We start from the raw sequence: 13,101 nt of genomic DNA on the forward strand, positions 1-13,101 counted from the left end.
GGCACAAGTAGCACATGGTGGGCAGAGTCAGTTGTGTATGATAAGATGAGTTTGGAGAGAGAGAGAAAACACATGCAGAGAAACCTGTGAAATGGAGTGACTAGCCTCAGGTAATAGAGTTTATGGAACAGTCTTTCAATAATGTATGTTCAGATTAGAGCCCCATATATCTGATTACCATGTATTGCTGTTTTTAATCTGAATAGGTAATAAGTAATTATTGAAGTGTCATAGTGTTATAGAGTCATAAAGCACAAAGACAAAGCCTTCAGTTCATCTAGTCCATGCTGAACATAATCCCAACATAATGCAGTCCCACCTGCCTGCTCCTGGCCCCTGTCTCTCCAAACGTTTCCTATTCATGTACTTATCGAAATGTCTTTTAAATGTTGTCATTGTACACACATCCAGCACTTCCTCAGGAAGTTCACTCCACATGCAAATTACCCTCTGTGTAAAAAAAAACTGAAATGATTGCATTGGAATTGGCCAGAATATATAAACACACCAACCATTTGGGAAGAGGGAGTTCCAAACCCTACTGTGTTATTTGGTGGTCTGTGACCCGAGGCTTAAAACCACAATTAGATTCATAGAGTCATAAAAATGTACAGCACGGAAACCCTTCGGTCCACAAGCATGTCTTTTTTAACTCTCTCTCCTCTCACCTTAAAATTATGCCCCCTAATCTTGAAATCTCTCATCCTAGGAAAAGACAACTACCATTATCCTTATTGACCCCTCATTATTTTATAAACTTCTATCAGGTCACCTCTCAACCTCCTACACTCCACTGAAAAAGTCCCAGCTTATCCAACCTTTCTTTATAAATCAGACCTTCCATAGCCGGCAACATCCTGGTAAATCTCTTCTTTTTTTATAATATATTTTTATTAAGAAAAAATAGGTTTTTAAATATTACAACAAATACAAAACAATGCAATTCAAAACAGTACAAAAATAGTACAAAACTAAACCCAAATAATTTAAAATAATTCCCCAACCCACCCTCCTATACGAATGTATAAACATATATAGAGAAGTATAAAATTAAAAAAACCCTAAACTAGCTATTTAACTAACAAATAAATACCTGACAACAAACAAATAAATAGTAATAACTCAGCCCAGCCAAAAAAAACACTCATACATTCACAGTTCCTCCTCCCTGGATATTGGACTCATGAAACACAATCATTATGGCTATATAAAAACCCTTGTTAGATAAATCTGTGTCCAGGTATTTCAAAAAGGGTTGCCATGTCTTGTAAAAATTCTCAGTTTTGTGGTGTACCGTATTTGTGAGAAAATTCAGGGGAATATGCTCCATAACAATATTCCGCCAACCCGACAGGCCTGGGGGGTTTTCTGATATTCAACCGAGCAAGATATTCTTCCTTACACAGAATGTAAGAATATTGAAAAGTTTTGCCTTATGCGCGTCTGCAGGAAATACAATGGGTAAGCCCAAAAGGAGCGAAATAGGGTCCTTCCCCACCCCTACACCTAAAATCCTCTCCATTGCACCCACTACAGCGCACCAATATGTTTGAAGCCTGTCACAAGACCAAAGACAATGGGTAAGAGTGCCCGTACAGACCTTGCACTTGGGGCATGCTGAAGATACCCCTGGTTTAAATTTTGACAAACGGTCTGGGGCTAAGTGGACCCTGTGGAGAATCTTCAACTGTAAAGCATGGGTCCTATTGCAAATTGATATCTTTCTTGCATTCTCCCCAATATCCTCCCATGCCTCTGAAGAAACTTCAACACCCAGCTCTCTTTCCCACATCTTGCAGAGTCGATCAGACTCATCTGAGGTGGCACCCCCCCCCCCCCCAATTGGTGATAAGAGTGTACTCTTAGCCCTTAGTACCCCTCTTTCTATGTCAGATTTGTAGGGATCAGTCAAAAGTGTGGTCCTTTTTTGAATAAAATCCCTAACTTGAAAAAACGAAGAAGTCTCTGTTAGGTAACTCGTACTTCCGTACTAACTGATTGAAGGACATCATTACATCTCCCTCAAATAAATCACCCATGCAAGATATACCCCTAGCTGCCCAACGTTTAAATCCTGAATCTATCATATCTGGTTGAAAACTCGGCATACCCACGAAAGGTGCAAACAAAGATGTTTTGCCAATATTACCTTCCCTCTGCTGAATTGCTCTCCATGCTTTAACAGTATTGATGACTATTGGGTTATGGCAATATTCCCTAACTGTCCTCACCTTGTCCAAAAACAGCAAACTGGAAGGAGGCACCTTGCCTGGGAGGCTTCGATATCTAGCCATATTGAAAGAGGGTCCCCACAAACCCAATCACTTACGTAGGTCAAAAGCGAGCTTAATTGGTAATTTTTAACGTCCGGAAGGTTTACTCCCCCCAATCTGTGAGGCAACTGCAGTTTGGCTAATTTAATGAGGGGCCGTTTACGGTGCCAGATAAAGGAGCTGAACCAACCATTCAGTCTCCTCAGTGTTTGTTCTTTGAAAATCAGGGGGAGCATCGTATAGGGTATAGCAAACAAGGGAGAATATTCATCTTAATAAGCGCTATCCAACCCAACCATGAGACTGGAAGTGCCTCCCATCTTTGGAGATCTTGTTTAATTTTTTCAAATAATTGAGTAAAATTGGCTTTGAACAGCCAATCCAGAACTGGAGTAATGAATATGCCCAAATACACAAAACTCCCCTGTGAGCACCTAAATGGGAATCTATAGTCACTCTCAAGAGCTAACTCTTTCATAAGACCACCCATAGGCATAGCCTCTGATTTAGCAAAATTAATCTTATACCCTGAAAAAGCGCCAAACGTGTGAACGCATTGTATCAGGCAAGGCACTGAAACTGCTGGATTTGTCAAGAAAATTAGAACATCATCTGCATACAGCGAGATCTTATGTAATTTTGACCCCACTTCTGGAGCTGATATATTGAGATCCCCACGAATGGCCTCTGCCAATGGTTCAATCACCAACATAAAAAGTAATAGTGAAAGGGGACAGCCCTGCCGGCTGTCCCTAGAAATATTAAAATTGCTTGATCGTACACCGTTGATAATGACTGCAGCGAGAGGTTCACTGTAGAGAACCTTTACCCATCTTATGAAAACTTCGCCCAGACCAAACCGGTCTAGAGTATAGAAAAGGTACGGCCACTCAACTCGGTCAAATGCCTTCTCTGCATCTAAAGAAATCACCAACCCCTGTATTGACAGCTGTTGGAATGCTTGAATTACGTTAAGCAGCCTCCTAACATTATTGGAGAATCTGCGACCCTTTATGTGTTACCCTTTAATAATAGAGGGTAACACAGTCTCCAGCCTTAACGCAAGAGCCTTAGAGAGGATATTAAAGTCCACATTTAAGAGCGAGATGGGCCTGTATGAAGCACAGTCTTCCGGATCCTTCCCTTTTTTAAGGATAAGTGAAATATTGGCCTCTCTCAGAGATGGTGGGAGACAAACATGACTGTATGAATCATTAAATATATTCAGCATCGGGCCTGACAGTATACTTATAAATTCCTTATAGAATTCACTGGGAAGTCCATCAGGACTAGGTGCCTTTCCACTCTGAAGCTGCCTCACAGCTTCCTGCACTTCTTGCTCTGATAATGGGGCAATGAGAAAGGACTGTTGTTCGGGAGTCACACCCGGGAGCTTCAGATCTCTAAAAAAGGATTCCATTTTGGCCTGCCCCTCCTCACAATTCTCAGACTGATATAACTTAGAGTAGAATCTCTGGAACGCCACATTAATCTTTTTAGAATCACATGTTAGGTTCCCAGGCCCTTCCCTAATTGCTGTAATGGTTTGTGGGGCACTTCTCTTTCTGGCAAGGTATGCTAAGTATTTGCCTAGCTTGTCACCATGCTCGTATAACCTTTGCTTTGCAAAAGCCAGCTCCTTCTTTGCCGTCTGCATGAGCACAGAATTTAGTGCAGACCTCAGTGCCATAATCCTCTGTAGTTTGACCAATGAGAGTCTGTCAAAATAGGCCTTCTCTGCTGCCTTCAACCGTGCTTCAAGGAGACATTGCTGCTCACCCTTCTGTCGCTTCCTAGTTGTGGAATATGAAATAACTAACCCTCTGGCATAAGCTTTGGCAGTTTCCCAGAGAACAGATGAGCTATCAACTGAGCCTATGTTGATGTCTAGGAATGCCTGAAATTCCCGAGAGAAATACTCCACAAACTTGCTGTCCATGAGAATAAAGGGGTCAATTCGCCAGTACCTTGAATCCACTGTAACATCCTTAATTTTAACCATGAGGTACACTGGAGCATGATCAGAGATGGCAATAATACCAATTGTACAGGGTGCCACCAGATTCAGGGTTACCGCAGGAGTCAGAAAAAAATCAATCCTCATGTGACATCTGTGCGGATTGGAGAAAAACATGAAATCCCTACCTGTAGGGTGGAGACATCTCCAGACGTCCACCAATCCTAATTCCCCACACAAACCCAATAACTGTTTAGTTTGTGCAGAGGGTATCGAGGGACCATTAGGCAATCTGTCTAAGTGGGGTCCATGAGGCAGTTAGAATCTCCCCCTATAATGATGTGCCGAGACTTGAGACTTATCAGTTTAGAAAAAACATCTACCAAGAATTTAAGAGGATGAGCTGGGGGACAATAAACATTTAAAATGCCATATTTGTCCCCATTTATCAAGGCTTTAAGAATTACAAACCTCCTGTATGTGTCTTTAACACATTCCAATAATTTAAATGCTAGATTTTTCCTAACCAATATAGCCACTCCCCTACTTCTGGTATTAAGTAATGAAAAATAAACTCGGTCAAAGCCAATCTGCTGTAATTTCAGATGCTCCTTGTCATCGAAATGTGTCTCCTGTAACAAAGCAATATCCACCTTCTCCTTTCTAAGACTCAAGAGTACCTTCTTCCTCTTAATTGGTGAGTGACTTCCCTTGATATTCCAGGTACACCATTTAATCAAATCATTAGCCATAATCTTCTGCAATTACATTTAAATTCCAGAGAGGAGGAACCTGAACCACAAATTACTGAGCCTGAATATCGCATGATCCACCAAATATAAAAACTACATAAACTAAAACCACTACATTTAACAAAAATACAAAATTATTAAAAATAAAAAACAACAAAAACCAGAAAACAAACCAACATATAAAGCGCCAATAGCGCTGAGTAGGGGAACTCACCCCCTGCCCGGAGGGGGCAACTACCCGTCCCGAACTGCCCATAAATAGGCATCTAATCATCTCAACCACCTTCACTTCTCCCAGCTAAAGCCGCATCGCAAGCACAAGCTAAAAAGAATAAACACCCCATAGACTATCAATATGATTAAAAAAACATTCTTTTATAAAAAAAAGGGGAATAAATACCCCACCCATCCTTTGGTATGTCCTAACTTAGAAATTTAAAATGTACATCTTAACCACCGCCAGACATAGTTTGAACCAAATTATTATCAATAGAGGTAAAAAAAAGGGGAAAAACAAAGCTCCAACCAGATTTCCTCCATTTCATTTACAGAATGATAAACGCATACCCAAGCAACGATATTTATACAAACTTCAATTCTTTAAATTAGGTTAGTTTGTCCACAAAGTCTCTTGCCTTCTCTGATGTGTCAAAGAGATGCATGGATCCATCTAAGGTGATCCGAAGCACTGCCGGATATCTCAGGGAGTACTGAATCCCAAGCTCCTTCAATCTTCTCTTGACACCATCATATGATTTTCGTTTCTGGATCACCGCCGCTGAAAAGTCCTGAAAAAGCATGATCTTAGACCCCTCATAAATTAGGGCCTTTGGATCCTTCCCCTGGAGTCTGGAAGCCTCCATGACTCTCTCCTTATCCCGGTAATGATGGAATCGCACCAGGAAAGGACGAGGGCGTTGACCCAGACCCGACCTCCGTGCTACGACCCGGTGAGCCCTCTCTATCTTCAATCCTCTCATGCCAGTCTCCAAGTCAAGGAATTTCAGAAGCCAATCTTCAACAAATTCCGCAGGCCGCTCACCTTCCTTACCCTCAGGCAGACCGATGATCCAAATGTTTTTTCTCCTGCCCCTGTTTTAAAGATCATCCACTTGGTCACGCAAATTATGAACCTGCATCTTCAGGGCTTGGACCTCTTCCTTGAATGAACTGGCATCAGCTTCCACCACTGTGACCCTGTGCTCCACCTCATCCGTCCTTTTCTCCAGGTCTCCCAGCTGCTGCTCATGCTTCTGCAGCATGAGAGAGACTGGAGCCAGCTTCTCTTCAATCTGTTTCCCCAACATTTCATGAGATTTTGAGAGCTGGTTCACCAGGTCCTGGAGAGTAATCGGCTCCGAGGCTGCTGCAGGCTGAGCTGCAGGTCCAACCTTAGATGCTCCTCCTCTCTTTTTAGACATTTCTGGACAGCTGAACATACAGGTAAGTCAATTTTTAAATGTTTCTTGGAGCTCCATAATCTTTCCAACACCCCAAGAAATCCTGATGACCTGGGTTGGGTGGGTTAAAGGACCGTCCTGCTCCTGCTGCGATGCGAAGCTCTGCAGTGTTATCTTCTCAGATTACCGCCATCTTAGATCCCCCGTATGTCTCTTCTTAGTCCTCTCCAGCTTTATAATATCCTTCCTGTAACTGGGCAACCAGAACTGGACCCTGTAAGTGGCCTCTCCAATGTCCTGTACAACCTCAACATGACATCCTCAATCCTATACTCAAAAGACAGAGCAATGAAGGCAAGCATGCTAAACACCTTCTTAACCACCTGACACATACTTCAAAGAATTATGTACCTGAACCGCTTAATCTTGAAGACAGTACTTGACCTTGTCTTCATCTTGAACAGTTTGTTTTGAATCCAAACTCACAGGTGTGACCTCATGGGCCTGACAAAAGAGTGGCAGCCAGGTAAAATTATAGCGCTAGACTTTAGCATGGCATATGTGCAACAGAGTGAAGCAATATGACATAATAGGTCAGATAAGCTCTGCAGTCCTACCATGTCCAGTCGAGATTGGTGGTGAACAATTAAACAGCTCACTGGAGAAGGGAGGTGAACGTGGGCTGAAACAACCCATGATACAAAGGAGATGGTTAGGGCCTGGTAGCTGGAAGAGGTTAAAGATGGCACTGGAAGAGCTGTAGGTGTAGGCTGATAGAGACACTCGACTAAAGGAGAAACAGAGCAGAGGTGAGATGAAAAGCAACAGGTCATGGGGCAGAAACTGCTTGAGTTGATGATTCTCCTGAGATCTTGCACTTCATGGACGTCCAATTGTGCTTTGCAATACAATCATTCAAGTGCCAAAGGAAATAGGCTGAATCTGTATTCCTTTGCCTTCAGAACTAGCTAGCAACACCATGTGAGCATGTCAATCTGACCGGCTACTTCCAAAAATGTTTCACATGTCCCTTAAGTCACTTAGTTTCCCCTCTCTGAGGAACAAGCCTGCCTTTGGTATGGTCACAGTGCTTCTTTTGCTTATTTCATAAATAATGCTATTTTTTCCACAGATGCTTTGTCACTTCAAATCTCTGGATTGTCAGGAATTTGTTGACTTCAAACAAGAAATTCGAGTTTACGAAGACAACAGCGCACAAAGGATTGTCAGACAGTAATGAATGGGAAGCAGGGACAGCACTTTATTTTCTCTCTGACATCTGGTTTCATGTCCAGCCTAGGTAAAGGAGACAAAAAAAATGCTTCTTCATAATACAGTACCGTGAATACAGTACACAAGATTGGAGGAAGGACAAGTGAAATGCTGCTTCACCTGGAAAGAGGGTCTTGGCCCTTAGATGTTGAGCAGGAAGGAGGTGAAAGGGCAAGTGTTGCACCTTCTGCAGTTTCGTGGAAAAGTGCTGTGGGAAGATGGGGTGGTGTTGGTGGTCACGAATGGACTAGGGCTATGTATTTGTTGCACCTAATGTGTACATTGGTGAATTCAAACACAGACTGGATGACCATTTTACAGAACACCTCCAGTACGTGCGCAAGGATGAACCCTACCTTCCTATAGACAGTCATTCTAACACAGTGTCCTGCTCACATGCCCACTTGCCTGTCCTCAGCATGCTGCAATGCGCAACAGCTTCAGATTCGGCATTTTACAACTTTCTGGACTTAATATTGAGTTAAACACATTCAAATTGTGAACCAACTCCTTTCCTTTCTTGTAACTTTACTTGTTACTTTCTCTGTCACCATGTCCTCTCTCCCCTCCCCCCACTCCAGTGGGTCTGCCTGTTCTTTCCAGTCTGGCAGTTAGACACACCATTGTTCTGTCCTTCTCACATTGCAATCACATCATCTGAACTATCAACACCGTTTCTCTCCCAGCACTCCCACTATTGCATAAATGATGTCTCTTCCACAGTTGCCATCAGCTCGAAAGAAGTCATCCAGTCTTGAAACGTTAGCTTGCTTTCTTTCCAAGGATGCTGCCTGACCTGCTGTTACCTCCAGCATTTTTTGTTTTCACTCTAAACTCTTACAAGTTCAATATATCTCTTGAATGTACCCTCTCTAATGCTTAATTTCCCTGCAAAATATGATAAATTGTTGCAATATTTCAGCCCAGGCCTAGCCAATGATTTATAAAGACTTTACATATTTTCCTTGCCTTTGTAATTAATTTCTCTCTTAATAAATTCAAGATTCCATATGTTTCTTTTCACAACCTTCTCAACTTTTCTACAAAAAAAGATATCCTCCTCAGTGACTGGTTCCTTCTGAAACCTCTTCTCTAGTGAAACTTGTTTCAAATTGTCCTCTGTTTTAGAACATTGTCCTCCGCCTCCACAAAATAATATTTTTAATCCTTAATCATCTCCATCTTTGTTTGGACTATTTTGTTTAAATATTTGTATGTTTATAAATTATTGTTACATTCCCATTTATGTTAAAATAAAGTCACCATCATCCCATTCTCTTATTAGAGACAAATAGGTGATTGTCAGTTTAACCTGAGGGTCACCATGCCTCAGGTGAGGGGAGAGATTGAGAAGGACAGTCCTTCAGGGCCAGTGCTGGAATCGAAGCCACAATGTTGGTAATACTCAGCATCACAAATCATTTGTCCACTCAACTGAGCTAATTGACACAATCATTTGATTGTTTTTATTTCTGTAATTTCTATTTACAACTTAGTTTTCTAATGAAGCTTACAACTATGTCTCATTTCAAACTTGACATCTTGCATTTTCTAGCATTGAATACCCTTCCATTTCTCCTCATGGAAATGCCTTTCCTCCCTACCTGGATAATTGCTTCACTTTTCAATTTTACGTCCAGATTTTTAATTTCAATCAACTTAGCTCAGGTTTCTTTTCAATCACTAAAGCTGGTGCTTTACCACTTCAGTACTTTTATGCTTGATTGAACATTGTCCTTTTCTATAACTATTTCAAATCAAACATTATTATGATCACTGTTTCCCAAATGTTCTCTGACATGCTCCATTTGCCCCATTTCATTCTCCACCCCAAAAACAGCTTTGATTTCTCATTAGCTTGAAAACATGCTGAATCAAGACAGATTGTTTACATATATGTCAGAGTTTATCCCTTTCTTTGTCCTTTTGATTGTTATCCTAGTCTATGGCAAAATAGTGGAAATCTGGAGTTTGTGTATCTTTCTGTAAATTTCCTGAAACTTTGTTCCTCTGTATTCTTCCCATTATTTGGTTAGCATCAACATGCATCAGCATCATTACTTCTCTATTGTTCTTTAATGTTCACCATATAGATTCTCAATGGCCCCTCAAATACATCAATTCACTCTAATGCTGTAAAATCACTCGCAGGCTTCTTGTGGGGTGGTTGGTAGTGTCCCTACTTCTGAGCTAGACATGCCTTGTTTGAGAACCACTCCAACACTTGATGACCAAAGAAGGTGTGCTAATGTTCTGGTCTAACAGTTTGAGTGTTAGGTGCAAATCTTTTCAATATGCCTACAGCAGGTAATAACAGCACAAGAGTCTGCTGCTCAGCTAAAAGCCCACATTGGTAGCTGTGAAACATCAGTGGTCTTGCCACAGGCTGCACTCTGTAACAAGTGTCCTCCTCACTTTAAAATACTACTAGCAGAAGAATAGCTCCTGTTAAACCTCCTATCTTTCATTCTGTAGACATGAGCTTATCAAAAACTTGGATACTAACTTGCACAAGGTCACGTTCGCCCATCAAAACCATACTGTCTGTCTGGCTCCCAGTCTGCTAATGCATTGATTTTAAAATCCTCATCCTTATTTTCAATCCCAGTCATGGACTTGCTGCCAAGTCTGACCCATTCTCTAACTCTACCATTCCCTGAGATTTCTGTGCCTCTCCAATTTGGGTCTTTTGCTTACACAATTTTAACCCTTTTGTAGGCAGCTGTGCTTTAAGCACAAGGGCTCAAACTCTAGAAAGTCATCCTTAACCTCTATACCTCTCTCTCTCTACTTCTCTCTCCTCCATAAAGGCAGTCCTCAAATCCGACCTCTGACCAAGATTTGACCTGTCCTCATATCCCGTAATGTGGTTTGGTGTTAATTTACTCCCATTAATGGCTTTGGGACTTCAAAGTTATTGTATAAATTCTCCTTATTTATGTAGTGTTATTATTGTCCGCTGGTCCACAAATGCCTTAACTTCAAAATAATCATCCCTGTTTTCAAATCCCTCCAAGGTCTTGCCCCTCTCTATCTCCAAAATCTCTAGGTGTGATTCCTCCAAGAACCACGATTCTTCCAACTTGGGCCACATTTGTACCTCCCCACCATTGGTAGCCATGCCTTTCGCTTTTCAGGTGATGATTTCACCATCTAAACCTATTCACCCTACTCTTTCCTCCTCCTTCTTTATTATGCTTCTTAAAAGCCAGCCCTGAATTCACCTGTCCTCTTAATTCATGGTGTTGCTTGGTGTGATGTAATGTATGGTTGGCAGAGTGGCTCAGTGATCAGTATTGCTGCCTTACAGCACCAGGGACCTGGGTTTTATTCCACCCTCAGGTGACTGTGTGGAGCTTGAGCTCTCTTTCTGTGCCATTGGGTTCCTCCCACAGTCCAAAGATGTGCAGGTTAGGTGGATTGGCCCTACTAAATTGTCCCATTGTGTCCTGGATTGTACAAGCTAGCCAGGGTAAATGCAGGGTTAGGAAAGGAGTGCTGGGATGCTCTTTGGACGGTCAATGCAGATGTAATGGGCTGAATGGTTTCTTTCTGCCCTGTAAGGATGCAATGTATGATGAGATTCATGGAGGTGGTGGAGGAGATGAGTTTGAGACCAGTACAAGATCCGGCAGCATCACCAGTGGCTGCATCAGTGAGGTGGATCTGAAGCGCCCTCATTGGTGGAGTCAATTTGGGCCAGTTTGGTACCCAAGTGGAGAAAGTGAGGACTGCAGATGCTGGAGATCAGAGCTGAAAATGTGTTGCTGGAAAAGCGCAGCAGGTCAGGCAGCATCCAAGGAACAGGAGAATCGACATTTCGGGCATAAGCCCTTCTTCATTCCTGAAGAAGGGCTTATGCCCGAAACGTCGATTCTCCTGTTCCTTGGATGATGCCTGACCTGCTGCACTTTTCCAGCAACACATTTTCAGCGCTGGTACCCAAGTGGCATTGGTGGCATCTGCATTGGTTAGGTCCAGCGAGGACTCACACTGGCGACTTTTGTTCCAGTGATGGCATGGTGAAAGGGGACGTGTACCCAGCCACCAGGCCCATGACCCATAATGGAGCTCTTAAGAAAAAGGACTGTAAAGGTGGAAAATTTTTTAAAATTTTGTCATTTTTCTACCTTTGTATTCAATGTTTTCATTTATTTTCGTGTTTTCGGATGGCGCCAGAGACTGGTGAAACTATACAACACTTCTCACTTTATTTTGTAACAAGTTACACATGACAATAAATCAATCAAATCCAACACTCCTGTGAAGGGTCTGGTGGGGGAGGGGTGTTCTCTTAAAATGAAGAAAAGAAAGTTGTCATTGCCTGTCTGGCAGCGATGAAAATTGGAAAATCAGATGTGCCTCAAAAACAACATAAGGTATATTCCAAGTGAGGATACTGGAGGTTATTACTAGGGGGTGCTTATTTGTCAGGGATTGTAGCCAAGTATGATGGAATCGAAAGAGTGCTCAGTCCTAGCATTGTCGATGTTTCCCACTTTGAAATCTGCTGTTGGGTAAGTGCTCAAAGACAGGAACGTGCAAGTGAGATTTCCACAAGTGAGAGCTGGTACTCAATAGAAATGTCATAGAGTCATAGAGATGTACAGCATTGAAACAGGCCCTTCAGTCCGACCTGTCCATGCCAACCAGATATCCCAACCCAATCTAGTCCCACCTGCCAGCACCTGGCCCATATCCCTCCAAACCCTTCCTATTCATATACCTATCCAAATGCCTCTTAAATATTGCAATTGTATCAGCCTCCACTACTTCCTCTGGTAGCTCATTCCATACACGTACCACCCTCTGCGTGAAAAGTTGCCCCTTAGGTCTCTTTTATATCTTTCCCCTCTCACCCTAAACCTATGCCCTCTAGTTCTGGACTCCCTGACCCCAGGGGAAAGACTTTGCCTATTTACCCTATCCAGGCCCCTCATAATTTTGCAAACCTCTATGAGGTCACCCCTCAGCCTCCGACGCTCCAGGGAAAACAGCCCCAGCCTGTTCAGCCTCTCCCTATAGCTCAAATCCTCCAACCCTGGCAACGTCCTTGTAAATCTTTTCTGAACCCTTTTAAGTTTCACACCTTCTGTGGTGTTGCAATCCCATCACTGATGTATCAGAGTGTTGAGGATCAATCATCACTTTGCAGTAAAAGACTGTCAATTGTATCTCCAGAAATTGCTTTATTTAAAAACACGCAACATCACTGTTAAAAGTGAAGTCTCTCTTCTTTGCAGGAATCTCTGGTGCAAGTGATTGCTCGTTTTGCCCTTTAAAGAGTAATTTTTCTTTGAAAAAAAAATCAAATAATTGGCCTCAAATCAGCAGATTAAACTTCTGACTTGCGGTGAGTCCCAAAGAAGGTCTGTTCCCAACTCCCAGCCCTGTGCAGTCGCCTGCCATCCTCAGACAGGCTATTTCCAGCAGCTCAGTCTAAAAAT

This window comes from Chiloscyllium plagiosum, unplaced genomic scaffold (assembly GCF_037043375.1).
Source record: "Chiloscyllium plagiosum isolate Xiang-an unplaced genomic scaffold, Cpla_swu_hap1 HiC_scaffold_24, whole genome shotgun sequence".
Taxonomy (NCBI): Eukaryota; Metazoa; Chordata; class Chondrichthyes; order Orectolobiformes; family Hemiscylliidae; genus Chiloscyllium; species Chiloscyllium plagiosum.